We start from the raw sequence: 15715 nt of genomic DNA on the forward strand, positions 1-15715 counted from the left end.
GAGAAATTTTGTGCAAGGAAGACCATGCAAAATGTACTCTGAAAAAGGACAGAGAGGAATCTATCTGGAGTGTAAGTCATAACATATATAGTGAGCTAGAAGTGAAAAGGGAAATAATAGACCAAGGCAGATGACACTGGTGCAAGTTTTATAGTGGGTGCCATGAGGAGCTCTGACATTTTGAGCAGGTAAATGCCATGACCAGAAGGATGCATTAGGAACTGTAGGTGTTTGGATGGGAGTGGCAAGAAAACAGATGTAAACAACGTGGTTTTTTTTTTTTTAATTTTTTTTATGATAGTCACACAGAGAGAGAGAGAGAGGCAGAGACACAGGCAGAGGGAGAAGCAGGCTCCATGCACCGGGAGCCCGACGTGGGATTCGATCCCGGGTCTCCAGGATCGCGCCCTGGGCCAAAGGCAGACACCAAACCGCTGCGCCACCCAGGGATCCCAACAATGTGGTTTTTTAGCACAACTGTAACCTGAGAGAGATTAGTGGCCAGGAGAAGGGAAGAAGAAAAGCAGGAGCCAGTTACAAGAGACAAAGGTCCTGGTGAATCTGCTCCTGGTCATCCAGAGGAGGTCTTGCATCTCTGCAGAGCTGGCCTCCACAGAGAGAAGCCCCTTCCAGAATGTACCATCTAATGTAGGGTCCTTCTCGCTGCTTCTCCCTTTGAGAAGGTTTGCTTTGTCTCTTTGTCTGGAAGTTGGCTCTTTCATCACTATGTCAAGGCTCTCATTACTGAAGTCTTAATCAGAAAAATGGTGAGTATTTACATCCCAGGACACAAACAAATGTTTCAGAAAGAACCCCTTTATCTGCTTTTGATCATCAGGCAAAGAGCAGTTTTTGCCTCCAATTGCAGTTTGTGGACTGCTCAAGTGATACTTAACCTCAAAATAGAGACATTTTCTAAAATGTCACAAAGGACAGATTGAAAATGTCTTAATCATATTTGGTTCCACTCCACCACTTGAATTTATTTTCCAGCATTCATTCTTAATGTCACATTTTCATAAGATGTGATATATTGGAAAAAAAAAAACCCCTCTCAGGCAGAAGTCAGAAAATGAAAATGTTGATCCTAATGTGAATCCTAACTGAACCACATGGGAACCAAGCAGTCTGGGAAAGAGGAGACATAAGGTGGTTTTTATCTTCAAGAAGCTCTCTGTCTAGAAGGGCAGAGAGCTAAACATGAACCTGGAATTGTAATATGATGTGGTAAGCAATCTGGCAGAAGTTTGCACACAGTGTTCTAGGAGCACAGATGAGCCTGATGACTTTGGGTGAAGGCTGTAGGAAAAGATGGCTGAACAGAGTGAAAAACTGAGAGAAGACAAAAGCACTGTGATGAAGGGTGTTCCCTGCAGAGACCGTCATGAGCAGAGATTACAAGCAACACTGTGTGTGCCATGGATGTGCAAATGGTTTTGTTCTTGCTGTAGGATACAGCACCACTTCCTTGCACAAGCGGTCTTAGATGGAGCTACAAACACAAGGAGGAGGAGGACCATGGAGGTCCTTGTGTGCCCTGCCCAGAGACTTTGAATCTGTCCTCAAGACACAGGAAGCTATTGAAGGGCTTTAAGTAGAAAAGTCACCCTCTACAACCTGTATCTTAGATGTGTCACTATGAGAGGAAGGCGAGACTGTACAAATGGACAATGACCAGGGATCAGACTGCTATCTCTAGTAACAATCCAAAAACGCAAACAATAGCTTTTGTAAAATTGGCCCAAAGTGGCCAGGACTTGATTAATAACTGGTAGCTTTTCTAATTTATGTCCCTACTTCCAACTAACAACGAACCAGACAAAACCCAATATGCTCCCCTAACCATAGGATGCCTTATTTATAGTTAGCCTGCCTGCAACTTCCCCATGCCAAAAGCCTACAACCAGGGCATACCAAAAGCTTCCCCAATTTTCAATTTTAAAGCTTTCCCACTCTCTGCTTGTCTTCAGTCTTTGTGAAAATATCTGTGATGGTGACTACCTGCCTTGCTATAACGAGCTCTGAATAAATAGCCTTTGCTTTTCTTATTGGTTGGTCTTTATTTTTGCAAAGGTCAAGAATAGATTAGAAGCACTAAAGAATGGCAAGCCTGGAAGGAAGAGGAGCAGGAGGTCAGATACTATGTGATACTCACATTTTAGAATAGAAGCAACTGATGGGACTCTTGATTTCAGCTCAGGTCATGATCTCAGGGTTGTGAAACTGAGCCCTGCATCGGGTTCCAGGCTCAGTGCAGAGTTTGCTTGAGATTCTCTCTCTCTCCCTCTGCCATTCCACATGTGTGTACACACATGCTCTCTCTCTCTCTCTCTCTCTCAAATGAATAAGTAAATAAAATCTTTAAAATTGAAGAAACGGAGACTGAGGAAGATAAATAACTAGTCCGTCTCTTGATTTTTACATCTAGTTAGTAACCACAACTAGGTCTTTCTGACAAGGCATATGCCCTAAACATTCTGCAAGTTGCTTCAAAATCAGTCAGCCTAGTCAGAGCTCACACTAACTCAAGCACTTCACTGCCTCTCTGTAGAAATCAGATGTGAGATAAATGATTAAGTGGTAGGGCACCCGGGTGGCTCGGTTGGTTAAGCATCTGCCATTGGCTTAGGTCATGATTGCCTCCTCAGGCTCTTTCTCTTGCTTACTCTCTCTCAAATAAATAAATAACATCTTTTGAAAAACATGATTAAGTGGTAAAATATTGGCTATATTAAACATCAGAATAAAAACTGACATAAAACAGTTGGTGGTAATAGACTGAATAAGGAATCCAAGGTTATTTCATGCCCTGAGTTATTTCATCACCCTAGCTCCCCAGCCTTTTTTTTTTTAAGATTTTCTTTATTTATTCATGAGAGACACAGTGAGGGAGAGGCAGAGACACAGGCAGAGGAAGAAGCAGGCTCCATGCAGGGAGCCTGATGTGGGACTCCATCCTGGGACTCCAGGATCACACCCTGGGCCAAAGGGAGGCACTCAACCATTGCCCCAGGACAGCCCCCACCTACATATAAGCTTTAAAAGAGGAACAAGGGCCTTAGGGGCTAGCTCTCATTGGGGCCTTGGGCTACTCACCTAATTACTCCAAATAATAATTTCATCTATAAAATGGCAAGAATGACTGTCTTGCTTATCTCCCATGACTGTTTTCCATATAAAATAAAATAATGGATATAAAAATACTGAAAAGCTGTAAGCAGATCCTTGCTTCACATAATTTCTGGTAACATAGAAAATACTATGTGATATATCTGGTCCCATTGTTTTTCAAACTTAAAATGGGCTTTCAAAAAATTTAATGTGCATATTTCTCAATCAGTTATGTGATTTAAGAACTATTCTTATTTTGCATGAGTGCTTCTGTCTTTTGTTTTCATACTAAGGACCTAAGAAATTGCCTGAAAATGTTTTTGCTTCTCTAGCAAGTAAACACAGGTGAAAATTCTTACATGAGAGTATGTAAAATGTCAAATTTCACTTGGCCAATACTATTTGTAATATCGGGAAAATAATGCAATTTAGAAGATACAAGCAGGCAGAACCATTCAAAGAATAAGATTTTGCCTTATAGTAGCCACAATATTCAAGCTCCCTTCCCCTTCTCAACTATTTAGTTTGCCTTCCTTGTCACAATAGGGTCCTTATTTTCCAAAAAAGTAAAAATAGAGACAGATAGATTTAAGTATATATATATTTGTACATATAGATATGTAAATATAGATATATAATATTTTCCACACTAAGTAAAAGATATAAAAATACACACACACACATACACACAAATATACATTCCTTTCTTTGGAATTCAATAGTCAAATCATGAATTCAGACAAAAATCAGACACTTGGAATACAAAGGGACTGTATGCTAAAAGTACCTTTAGGAACTACTTTGTAGGCAACTTTGGATCTACCGGATGAATTCTGTATTCTGTGAATCTTTTTCCTTCTTGTCTTGGTCAGCAAGATCTCAGAGGCAAGGCCAAGACATATAAAGAGTGGTATCAGTGGATTACAATGGTGACAACAGCAATGAACAGTTACTACATATGCCAAGAACTGCACCATTCCACTTAATTTTTTTTTATCTCATTTAGTCTTAATGACCCTAAAAGCTAGATATTATTATTTCCCCTATTGCATAGCTAAGGAAATATAATAAAGACATTGAGTGGTTAGCTAAATTTCACATAGCTAGGAAATTGTGAGTCGGACATGTAAACAATTTATAAGGAAGGATTGGTAAGTTAAGCTGCAGCAAAAAATAACCCCAAAATTTCAGTGACTTTACACGATGAAAGTGTATTTCTTTTTCATGCTCTATGTCCATGATGATCTGATAGTGGGGGTCTGCTCATCACCGCTTTTTAAGAATCCAGGCTGATGGAGCAGCTGGAGTTCTGCATTTCTTATAATAGAGGGAAAGAATATCTTGAAATAGTAAGTAAGTGCTTCAGCACAAAATGAACCATGTCAACCCAGAGCTTATCACTTGATTCCATTTCTGACTTACAAGGAGACCAAGAAGTGCAGTTAGAAAGCTGGAAACATGTGGGAGCAACAGTAAAAACTATCATAAATCATATCTATTCAGAACCTGTAGCAATGCTCTTTCCACTATACAGTGTCAAATAAAACAATCATTCCATAAAGCATCTGGGTCTTCTACAGCATAAAAATAAAATTTCCTTTTGAAGTCTATAGATTTCAATATATATTTCAACAAGTTTCCAGTCTCCTTTGAATTAAACAATAATCTCTCAATATAATGATCTAATTAAATCACCAATTTTTTCTCTCTTATTTTCATGTCCCTTAAATTTTATTTTTTAAAAAATTTTCTCATAGACATCTGCATTGGGTTTTTACTGCCACGTAAGAAACTGCCAGGATTCAGTGGTCTACAAAATACATATTACCTCACAGATTCTGTGGGTTAAGAGTCTGAACATAGTTTAGCTGGGTCCTCTATATAGTGCTCCACAAGACTGCAGTCAATGTGATGGCCAGGGTGTGTTCTCATTTGGAGGCTTGACTGGGGAAGAATCCTCTTTCAAACCAAATGAGATATTCGGCAGAATTCATTTTCTTGGTACTCTATGACTCAGGGCCCTCACTATTTGTATAGACTGTTGCCTTGGGTTCTACAGACTACCCACAGTTTCCTGCAATATGTCCCTAGACATAGGTGGTTCAGAACATGACATTGCTTCTTCAATTTCATTAAGAGAGTCTCACAGGCTGCTCAGACAGTTTCTTATATAATGTAATAAAATCAAAGAAACTATATTCCATCACCTGTGCCATATAATATTGGTTAGAATCAAGTTATAGATTCTCCCTTCACTAAGGGGGGATTACAAATATACATGGACACCAGGAGGTGGGGATTATAGGGACCACCTTATGTTGTGTCCATCAAACCAGCAAGAGCTAAAATATGGAAACTGGTTCTTTGTATGATTATATCTCAGCTACCCAAGTTGTCTTTGACTTACACTATGTAGATTTCTGTTGCTATACTTCTATTTATTTTATAAATTAACTCTATGAGATACTCATCTCTTAATAATAGCTATAAATAATCATAATTAAACCTAAAATGTCTTAGTCTTTAAAGTGTATTAGTCTTTAAAGGAAGTTCTCTCATTTTCTATACTTTCTCTCCCTTTCAGACAGAGATATATTAGACATATTACTTTAAAGTTTTTATGTTCTTGTGTTTTTAAAATAAAATCATTAATGATATTTCTGGTTTTAGCTCCAACATGTAAAGTTCTCAGAAGTGATCACTCTTTGCAAAAGAAAGACCTGGAAAATGACTTTTCATGGACTCATCAAATAAATGATGTTGCAATATGAATAATCATCTCAAAATCTGGGGAGACAGAGTAGCTAGAGAGGTTCAGTTGAGATCAGATTACCTGGAGCAGAAGCCATTGGAGCCATAAACTGATAGGAGCACAGGCGATTTTGATAAATTGCTGGAGTTGGCTGTGAACTAGTATGAGAGTAAGAGACTCTTGGTGGGCACAGACTTGAGCCAAGGTATTGTGGGTTTTACCTTCAGAAACCACCCCAGATTCTCATGGTGAAGATCCAAAATAAGTTCATCATGGTTCTGGCAAGGAGAGGGAAAAAGTAATCATTGTGAAACACACGGGAACCTCTTAACAAAGGCCTACTCCTCAGAGTAAAAGACTCACAGAGTACTATTCTATAATTCCTCCCATTTTAGCTGCTCTGCTGCAACTAAGGAAGGGAAAACAAAAACAAAAACATAATCCATGGGACAACAAGGACTCAGGCAAATAGAACAGAGATCAGGAGGGGTGGAAAAACACTGGAGAAACATTTATGAAGGTTACAAATTGGAAGAATAGATGATACACAGCAAAATGAGGCAGAGAGATGGAAACTCTAAGAAAGTATCAAAAGAAAATGGTAGAAATAACAAACATAGTGGCAGAAATGAAGGATGGCTTCCATAGTTTTATCAGTCAGTAATCCTGACAGGGACAAGGAAAGAATCAGAGAACTGCACGATAGGTCCATTGAAACTTTTCAAGCAGAAATGCAAACAGAAAAAAAGATGCAGGGAGAGGAAAAAGAGAACAGAACATTTGAGGACTGCAGGGTGATTTCAAAAGGTATAATATAGGTGTACTGAAATACCAGAGGAGAGAAAGTTTGGAAAGAAGTCAAGGAAGATAGGAATCTTAATTGTAGAGAGAAAAGAATAAGAAGTTATCAGACTTCTTGCCACAAATCATGCAAACAAGAAGAGAGTGAGATGAGATACATAACAGGTAGAAAGAAAGAAAGAAAGAAAGAAAGAAAGAAAGAAAGAAAGAAAGAAAGAAAGAAAGAAAGAAGAAAGAAAGAAGAACTCACACTAATTTAGAATTCTATATCCAGGGAAATCGTTTTTAAAAAACTCTGATGAAAAAATAAAGATTTTCTCAGCCATATGAAACCAAGGGAATTCATCACCAGGAAACTTCTTTCAATAAATGTTAAAAGTTCTTCAAGTAGAAAGAAAATGATATAAGTAAGACAGTTGGATCTACCTGAAGAAAGTAAGAAATAAGAAATAAATGAAGGTAATATAAAATATTTTATTTTTATTATCCTTAATATATCTAAAAGATATATTTTTGTTTAAAAATGTAAAAGTAACAATGTATTGGGTGATTACACCATATGGGGATAAGTGAAATGTATGAGATCCATGTCATAAAGGATGTGAAGGAGAAACTGAGAATAGTCTGTATAATATATCAGCACTACACAGAAAGCAGTATAATGCTATTAGAAGGAATATGTATGCTAGTCCACCTATGATCTTGCCAACCAGTAGGTTATTTTAAAGTATAATTGATATACTAAGAGAAGAGATAAAATTGAGTTATGCAAATACTCAATTAAGCCCAGACAAGGGAGAAGAAAGCAAAACAAAAGTATTCCATGAATGGAGAACAGTTACAATCATGGTAGATATCAATCCAACAATATCAAAGTTATTTTTAAATATGAATGATATAAATACAGCAATTAAAAAATAGGTCATCAGTGTGGATAGGAAAATGAGACCCAAATATATGTTTTCTACCAAAAAAACAAAACAACAAAACAAAACAAAACAAAAAACCCAAAACCCAAACACACTTTAAATATGAAGATTCAGATTAAAATAAAGGGATAAAGGAAGATATACCATGCTACCACTAAACAAAAGAAAGCTGGGGTGGCTATATTAATCTTAGACAAATCATACTTCAGAACAATAAAGGTTAATAAGCATTATTAGCATTAGGGAGGGCCATTCCATAACAATAAAGCAGTAAGTGATATGAAAAGATACAACAATCCCAAGTGTGCATGTACAGAATAAATGAATGTCAAAATACATGAGAGCAAAACCTACAAACTGAAAGGAAAAGTAGATAATCCCACTGCTGTAGTTGGAGACTTCAATACTCCCCATCGATAATTCATAGATCAAGCAGATAGAAAATCAAAGAGGATATAGAAATCTTGAAAGTACTATGAATGAACTTAATCTAATTGACATTTGTAGAATATTCCATCCTATAAGTACATTATCTTCAAGCTTGCAGGCCAAGTTCAAAAAGGGTGTTGCCTGTGTTCTCTAGGATTTTGATGCATTCTTGTCTCACATTTAGATCTTTCATCCATTTTGAGTTTATCTTTGTGTATGATGTAAGAGAATTGTCTAGTTTCATTCTTCTGCACATGGCTGTCCAATTTCCCCAGCACCATTTATTGAAGAGACTGTCCTTTTTCCAATGGATAGTCTTTCCTGCTTTGTCAAATATTACTTGACCATAGAGTTGAGGGCTCATTTCTGGGTTCTCTATTCTGTTCCATTGATCTATGTGTCTGTTTTTGTGCCAGTACCACACTGTCTTGATGACCACAGCTTTGTAATACAACTTCAAATCTGGCATTGTGATGCCCCCAGATATGGTTTTCTTTTTCAATATTCCCCTGGCTATTCAGGGTCTTTTCTGATTCCACACAAATCTAAAGATGATTTGTTCCAACTCTCTGAAGAAAGTCCACAGTATTTTGATAGGGATTGCATTGAAGGTGTAAATTGCCTTGGGTAGCATTGACATTTTCACAATGTTCATTCTTCCAATCCATGAGCATGGAATATTTTTCCATCTCTTTGTGTCTCCCTCAATGTCTTTCAGAAATGTTCTATAGTTTTTAGGGTACAGATTCTTTACCTCTTTTGTTAGGTTTATTCCTAGGTATCTTATTGCTTTGGGGTGCAAATGGGATTGACTCCTTAATTTCTCTTTCTACAGTCTCATTGTTAGTGTATAGAAATGCCACTGATGTCTGGGCATTGATTTTGTATCCTGCCACCCTGCCGAATTGCTGTATGAGTTCTAGCAATCTTGGGGTGGAGTCTTTTGTGTTTTCTATGTACAGTATCATGTCATCTGCAAAGAGGGAGAGTTTGACATCTTCTTTGCCAATTTGAATTCCTTTTACTTCTTGCAAGATACATCTAAGAAGGCAAGGGAAACAAAGGCAAAAATGAACTATCAGGACTTCATCAAGAGAAAAAGCTTCTGCACAGCAAAAGAAACAGTCAACAAAACTAAAAGACAACCTACAGAATGGGAGAAGATATTTGCAAATGACATATCAGATAAAGGGCTAGTAGCCAAGATCTATAAAGAACTTGTTAAACTCAACAGCAAAGAAATAATCCAATCATGAAATGGGCAGAAGACATGAAGAGAAACCTCACAGAGGAAGACATAGACATGGCCAACAAGCACATGAGAAATGCTCCGCATCACTTGCCATCAGGGAAATACAAATCCAAACCACAATGAGATACCACCTCACAGCAGTGAGAATGGGGAAAATGAACAAGGCAGGAAACCACAAATGTTGGAGAGGACGCGGAGAAAAGGGAACCCTCTTACACTGTTGGTGGGAATGTGAACTGGTGCAGCCACTCTGGAAAACTGTGTGGAGGTTCCTCAAAGAGTTAAAAATAGAACTGCCCTACACCCAGCAATTGCCCTGCTGGGGACTTACCCCAAAGATACAGATGCAGTGAAACGCCGGGACACCTGCACCCCAATGTTTATAGCAGCAATGTCCACAATAGCCAAACTGTGGAAGGAGCCTCAGTGTCCATCGAAAGATGGATGGATAAAGAAGATGTGGTTTATGTATACAATGGAATATTGCTCAGCCATTAGAAACGACAAATACCCACCATTTGCTTCAACGTGGATGGAACTGGAGGGTATTATGCTGAGTGAAGTAAGTCAATAGGAGGAGGACAAACATTATATGGTTTCACTCATATGGGGAATATTAAAAAAAGGAGAAAGGAATTATAGGGGAAAGGAGAGAAAATGAGTCAGAAAAATCAGAGAGGATGACAGAACATGAGAGACTCCTAACTCTGGGAAATGAACAAGGGGTGTGGAAAGGGAGGTGGGTGGAGGGATGGGGTGACTGGGTGATGGGCACTGAAGGGCGCACTTGACAGGATGAGTACTGGGTGTTATACTACATGTTGTTAAATCGAAATCCAATAAAAAAATATATACAAAAAAAACCTTGTAGGCAACCTTCTCCAATATAGATAAGATGATATTCTGGGCCATAAACACAACTTAACCAATTAATAAAATGGAAATCGGGAAAAATACCCTCCTACTCGACAATGGAATGAAACTAGAAATCAATAAGTGAAAGATAGCTGCAAAATTCCAAAATAATTGGGGATTAAATTGCATACTTCTAACACATGGATCAGAGAATAACTCTCAAGGAAAATATAGAATATATTCAACTAAATAAAAATGAACATACAACTTAACAATTGTGAGATGCAGCAGAAATAGTGCTTAGATGGAAATTCATACCATGATATATATATGTCAACAATAATTTAAATCTACAATATATAACTTAGCCTTCATCTTAGGAAACTAAAACAAGAAGATCAAATTAAGCTTAATGAACCAGAAGAAAATAGAAGGTAAAAGAGCAAAAACGAAAGAACTGAAAAACAGGAAAACAATAAAGAAAGTCAGGGAAACCAAAGTCTTATTCAACATATCGATAAAATGGACAAACCTCCAGCCAGGCTGAGCAGGGAAAAGTGAAGACACAAATTTTAAAATCAAAAATGAAAGAGAGGTTGTCACTACTGAGCCCATGAACATTAAAAGAATAATAAAGGAATATTACAATTCTGTGTCCACATATTTGGTCATTTAGATAAATGGACTGATGTCCTAAAAGATATAAACAACCAAAACACAAACTAGAAGAAATAGGTAATATGAACAGATCTATATCTAGTAAATTGAATAACAATTAATCAGCATAAAAACACCCCACCAGCTCCAGATGATTTTACTGGTGAATTTTACCAGATAACACCAATTTTCCACAAAATAAAATGGAATATTTTGAATGAAGAAATAACACCAATTTTCCACAAAATAAAAATAGGACTAATGCTTTCTTATTTTGTGAGACCAGCATTACCTTAATACCAAAACAGATAAAGACATTACAGGAAAAGATAACTACAAACCAGTACCTCTCATGAATAGACATGAAAATCTTCCACAAGGTATTATCAAACCAAACCAAATCCAATAATGTCTGAGAGTAATTACACACTATGACTTAATAGTGTTTATTACAGGTAGTCAACACTGGCTCAACATTTCAAAATCGCAAATGTATTCCACAAGCTAAAAAAGGAAAATCATATGCAGATAGAACTTGACATAGAGAAATCATTAGAAAAACTCCAACACCTATTTATGATAAAACTCTCAGTATGCTAGGAATAGGAGGAAGTCTCCAATTTGATAAAGAAATGGGTGGGAAATATCAGAAAGGGAGACAGAACATGAAGAGTCCTAACTCTGGGAAATGAACTAGGGGTGGTGGAAGGAGAGGAGGGCGGGGGGTGGGGGTGAATGGGTGACGGGCACTGACGGGGGCACTTGACGGGATGAGCACTGGGTGTTATTCTGTATGTTGGCAAATTGAATACCAATAAAAAATAAATTTATTATTAAAAAAAGAACATCTACAAAAATCTTTCAGTAAGCATCATACTTAATGGTGAGAGACCCTTCCCTTTAAGACTGGGAATAAAGCTATTATGATCCCTTATTATTCCTACTCAACATTCTAGTGATGTGATTGTCTATGTAGGAAATACCAAAGAATCTACCACATATCCACCTCCTGATAAAACAATAACAAAGACAAATGAACAAATAAAAGCCCTTGACTCTAATAAAGAAAAATAGCAAGATCAATATACAAAAGTCAATTATTTTCCTGTATACCATAAATGGATAAATGGAATTTTAAATTAAAAAACCATAAATATACAATATCACCAAAGGAATAATAATAACAATATATATGTTTGGAAACCATTAAACTATAAAATTTTGATTTAAAACATGATATTTAAAAAATAAAACATGAAATTAGATACAAATAAACGGATTGAGAAACACAGTACTCTTAGAATGTCATTTCTGCCCAACTTGATCTGTAGAATCAATGCACTCTCAATCAAAATCCCAGTATACTATTAGTATATAGAGACAAAATGATTGTAAAATGGAATGCCCAGACACCTAGAATAGTCAACACAACATTATGTCATTATGTTAGTATTATGTTTACTTATTATGATGGATGAAAATGGTATTTTATCCCTGCAGTCTTTCTCCCAAAGATACAGAACTTCAGTCTAATGAGAAAATCCATTAGGAAAAAGCTAATTGAGGGTCATTCCACAAAATATATGACCAGTATGCCCTAAAAATATCAAGATCATCAAAAAGAAGGGAAGCCCAAGAAACTCACAGTGAAGAGTTGCCTAAAGAGACATGATAATAGCTAATGGCTAATGTGGAATCCTATAACTAAAAAAAAAGTACATTAGATAAAAACTAAGGAAACATGAATAACACGTGGACTTTAGTTAATAATTTATCAATATTAGTTCATTGTGACAAAATGTACTATAATAATGTAAAACGTTTATGATGGGGAAACTGGGTATGAAATATATGGGGACTTTCTGTACTATTTCAGGAACTTTTCTGTAAATCTAAAGTAAAAGTTAATTAAAATAAAAAAGTTATTGATGGCTAAATTACCCCAGATCACATACATATAAGACATCTATGTTTGTATAAATTGCTACCAAAATTTGCTACATAAGCACTAAAAGTATATATGAATGAGCTTTTATATCATTGTGTAAACTCTAAATATGATCTGAAGATCTGAGCACATGTTCAGTATGAAGGGTTTTTATTCCAAGTTCATGTTAAGGTGAGAATCACAAATTCAGGTGAGCCTTGCTTTGGGGAAAGTTTTCTTGTATGTGATAGCAAAAGTAAAGCCAACAAAAAATACACCAACTGGACTTCATCAAAATTAAAAACTTTGTGCTTCAAAAGGCACCATCAGTAAAGTGAAAACACAACCACAGGATGGGGAAAATCTGCAAATCATGTATTTGGTAAGAGACTTAGAGCTTTAATATATAATGAACTCTTAACACTCAATAAAAAAAGACAACACAGTTTTTAAATAGACAGAGGATCTGAATAGACATATCTCTAAAGAAGATATTTAACTGACCAATAAGCACATTAAAAGATATTCAACATGATATGCCCTCAGAGAAACACAATCAAAACCACAGTGAGATACCACTTCACACTGAGTTAGGATAGCTGTAAGACAGATATAACAAGTGTTGGCAAAGAGGTAGAAACACTGAAAACTTAGTATACTGATGGTCAAAATATGCAATGATACACTTTGGAAAACCCCCTGGCTTTTCCTCAAAAGGCTAAATACAGAGTGACCATATGCCCCAACAACCCTACTATTAAATACTCAAAAGAAACAAAAACAAATATTACTAAAAATGTTTGTACCTGAATATTCATAGTAACATTATTCATTACAACCAAAAAAGTGGAAAAACCCTAGATGTCAACCAGCTGATGAACAGGTATGAAATGGTATATCACCAAAATGAAGTATTAAGCAGTCATAAAAAGGTCAGAAGTCCTGAAACATTCTACAGAATGGATGAACCTTAAAAATATTATTCTGTGCAAAAGAAGCTGATCACCAAGACCACATACATATGATTCCATTTACAGGAAATGTTCAAAACAGTCAAATCTACAAAAACAGAAGTCATTTTGTGGTTTTATAAGTCTGGGAGTGATAGGAGGTGGGTGTGATATCAGGTCAAGATGCATAGGGCTTCTTAAAGAGGTGGAAAATGTTGTAAAATTGATTGTGGCAATGGATGCACAATATCTGAATATAGTAAAAGCCATGGAATTGTATACTTTAAATGGCTAAATTGGATCACGTGTGAATTATATCTCAGTAAACAAACCTGTTTGAAAAAAAATGCAGTGTCAACAAGTGTGCCCAGCAAATATTTGTAAAGTGCTTAAAAGAGTGCCTGAAACAAAGTTAAATGCTATGTATATTTGCTAAATAAATAATCCTATATTCATAGCACTAAAAACATTAAAAATCATAGTCTTTGGATTTACACATCAGAGAAATGTAGTTTGTCTTCCTTATCTGACAAGTGGGAGCACTCCATTTAGGAACTGAAGCGATTTTTCTTTCCTTATAGCAAGAATTGAAACTTTTTCAAGAATTAAACCTCAACTCTCCTGATTTTTCTTCCAGGTGTCTTTGTTCTGTACCATACTTTTGGAAGGAAGAAGGGAGGCCTTATTTTCAATTTGCTACCCATATTACCACCAGGTTGATATAGAAGGTAATTTTTTTGGTTTGCCTCCAGGATTCATTTATTAAATATAGTTGTATGTGGATTGGTACACTAATACGTATTCAGAGCTGTACAGCATATGATGTGGAAATATTTGCTAAATTACTGGTTACTAGAACCCTTTTAAATATCCAATGATTTATGATGGATAGTATTGAAATGATATTGTTTATAATTTTATGGATTTAAGTTGTTCTGTTTCAAAGAGTAGATGACTAGTGATTTAAGCCTGAATTTCAAGTAACCACCGATCACAAAAATTATTTTGACTGAACTTACAAATTGCAGTGTGTCTAAAATGATGCTCTAGTTATTTAATTTTTGCTATAATGATCCTGTGGTTCCTAGAGATGCAAGCATAATGCATAATGATAAAGACTTTAGAAGACAGAGGGGAATAAATGTGAATCCTCATCTTTTTAAATATTGTCTTTATTAAGCAAAAGAAGCTGTTTCAATGAAAAGGATTGAAATTGCTTCAGCTTTGAGATGTCATACGGAGAAAGGTTTTCTTTTCTCTTTCCCCCCCAAAGTGTGAGTTTATATTAATTATTTCATGGATTGCCTTAATTAGATCTCAAATGAGACATTCTAGTGTGTTTTTACAAATACTGCTATTAACAGACTTTATGTGGTCTACTCTAATCTTACAAATTACTGGAAATCATAATGTTATAATAAATAATATATACTATTGCTTTCTTAATCACAATGGCTGAAATCTAGGCAAAGTAATAATTATGAAATAGTATAATTAAATTTTAAGATTGATTAATGAATACTACTGGATCTTTTCTCTAGCAGTAATATCTGTCTCATTGAAGCAACAATAATGAGTGGAGCTGACATTTACAGAAGTGATATATCTATGATATAGTGATATAGATATATCACAAATAGGAATATGTCATAATTATGCTAGAAAATGAGAGCTGAAGTATATATTCAGATCTCTGGTAAGTTGCTGTGTAGCTTTCTTTGAAGACAAAATTCATATTTTACAGTCTTCATATCATAAAACTCCTTCATCTATCAAAAATATTTCTACATTGTATCCTTAAATTTTTATATGTTTCATGTAATTTATCTATGATGACTCATTGGGACCAGCACAATCTGAAGATTTTTCCGTAACTTTAAACTTACAAAAATTCAAAGAAATAGTGAATTTGAAATGCAGTGCTCTCCAGCAAATATAACACTTTATAACTAGATAATATTTCTTTGTGTAAAAGTGTGGAACTTTGTAGACTGTTGGAAATGTGCTTTTCATAGGAAAAGCTTATGTGTTAACCTAGCCACTAACCAGCTA

At 35.8% G+C, this 15715-nt stretch overlaps 1 long non-coding RNA gene across 1 annotated transcript in view; it reads right to left on the reverse strand.

Annotated features, from left to right (window-relative positions):
- Nucleotides 1–7215: 7215 nt before the first annotated feature.
- LOC118354445 (uncharacterized) overlaps nt 7216–15715 on the reverse strand; it is a 33153-nt gene continuing 24653 nt past the window's right edge. The window contains exon 3 of the long non-coding RNA XR_007410088.1: nt 7216–9063. This is a non-coding gene — a long non-coding RNA (uncharacterized LOC118354445). The remainder of the gene's footprint in view (nt 9064–15715) is intronic.

The sequence above is a fragment of the Canis lupus genome, chromosome 4 (genome assembly GCF_003254725.2).
Source record: "Canis lupus dingo isolate Sandy chromosome 4, ASM325472v2, whole genome shotgun sequence".
Classification (NCBI taxonomy): Eukaryota; Metazoa; Chordata; class Mammalia; order Carnivora; family Canidae; genus Canis; species Canis lupus.